Source organism: Monodelphis domestica, chromosome 1 (assembly GCF_027887165.1).
Source record: "Monodelphis domestica isolate mMonDom1 chromosome 1, mMonDom1.pri, whole genome shotgun sequence".
Lineage (NCBI taxonomy): Eukaryota > Metazoa > Chordata > Mammalia > Didelphimorphia > Didelphidae > Monodelphis > Monodelphis domestica.
This window is the reverse complement of record NC_077227.1, coordinates 356,848,174-356,850,073: the sequence shown is the minus strand read 5'-3', so window position 1 is coordinate 356,850,073 and position 1,900 is coordinate 356,848,174.

Below are 1,900 nucleotides of genomic sequence, written 5' to 3'. Positions count from 1 at the left end.
GCCATTTGGTGCATACACATTCAGTACAGATATTTCCTCATTGTCTATACTGCCTTTTATCAGGATGTAATTACCTTCCCTATCTCTTTTAACTAGATGTGTTTTTTCTTTGGCTTTGTCAGATATCATGATTGTGACTCCTGCCTTCTTTTTATCATTTGATGCCCAATAGATTTTGCTCCATCTGCTTATATTTACCCTATGTGTGTCTACATTCCTCATGTTTGTTTCTTGTAGACAACATATGGTAGGATTTTGGTTTCTAATTCACTCTGCAATTTGCTTGCATTGTAGGGGTGAGTTCTTTCCATTCACATTCAGAGTTATGATTACCAACTGTGTATTTTAAAACATTTTTATATCGTCTCCTAATCCTGCCCTTTCTTTTTTCATTATTTCCTTCTACACCAGTTCTCTTTTTAATCACTGCCCCTAATTCCCACCCTTATTTTACTTTCCTTTCAACCCCCCTCCCTTCATATTCCCCTCTTTTCTTTATAGTCTTTCTAAACTACCCCCCACCCTCTCCCTCCCTTGTATTGCTTCCCTCCCCACCAGTCTGTTTGTTATCCTTCTAGTTCTCTTTAGGGTGCAAATCAATTCTCTGTCCCAGTGGATTTGATTGTTCTTCCCTCTTTGAGTCAATTTCAATGCACATAAGAATTAAGTATTTCCTGTCTCTAACCTCTTTACCCTTCCATTATATTGGTGTTCTCCCCCACTACCTCCATGGACTTCTTTATGACATATAAATTTAGCCCATTTTGTTTCTTTTCCCATTTCACCTAGTATTAACCTCTTTTTACCTCTAGTTATATATAGGTATATATACATATATATGTATATATACATATTTATTTCGTGGCATTTTTTCCTATACAGTTTATCACTGTTCCCTCTAAGTATAATTCTTCTAGCTACCTAGGTGATAATAACAATTTTTAAGAGTTACCAATATCCTCTTTACTTGTAGGGAAACATTTTAACTTATTGGGATCCTTAAAAAAAGTTTGTTTGTTTGTTTGTTTCCCTTTTCTTAATTACCTTTTGGTGATTCTCTTGAGTTCTGTGTTTGGGCATCAAATTTCCTGGTCAGGTCTCATCTTTTCTTAAGAATACTCAGAATTCTTCTATTTTATTAAATGACCATACTTTCTCCTGCAAGAATGTAGTCCATTTTGCTGGGTAGTTGATTCTCGGAGACCTAGTTCCCTTGCTTCCCGAAATATAATTTTCCATGCCTTCTGATCCTTCAGTGTAGATGCAGCCAGATGCTGTGTTATCTTAACTGTGCTTCCATGGAATCTGGATGATTTCTTAGCAGCTTGTAATATTTTTTCCTTGTTCTGGTAGTTCTTGAATTTGACTATAACATTCCTGGGTGTTGTCAATTGTGGATTAAATACAGGAGATTATCTGTAGATTCTTTAAATCTCCACTTTTCCCTCTTGCTCTATAATGTCAGTGCAGTTTTTGTTTAGATAATTTCTTGTAGAATGATGTCCAGGCTTTTTCTTTTGCCATGATCTTCCAGTAGTACAATGATTCTTAAGTTGTTGCTCCTCGTCCTGTTTTCTAGATCTTCCATTGTGTGGATGAGGTGTTTCATTTTTTCTTTCTTTTGATTTTGTTTTATAGTTTCCTTCTGCCTTATGAAGTCTTTTGCTTCTAGATGTTGTATTCTAGTTTTTAAAGAATGAATTCCGTCCCTGGCTTTCTTGGTTATCCATCTCCTTCTCATCTTTCATCTCCTTTGCCTAATTCTCAAGTTGGTTACTTTTGGCTTTCAAGACATTGTTTTCTATTTCCAGATGACTTATTTTGGATTTTAAGTTCTTTTCCCAGGTGTCTTCAGCCTCTCTTAATTGTTTTTTGAATTGTATTTTGAGTTCTTCCAAAG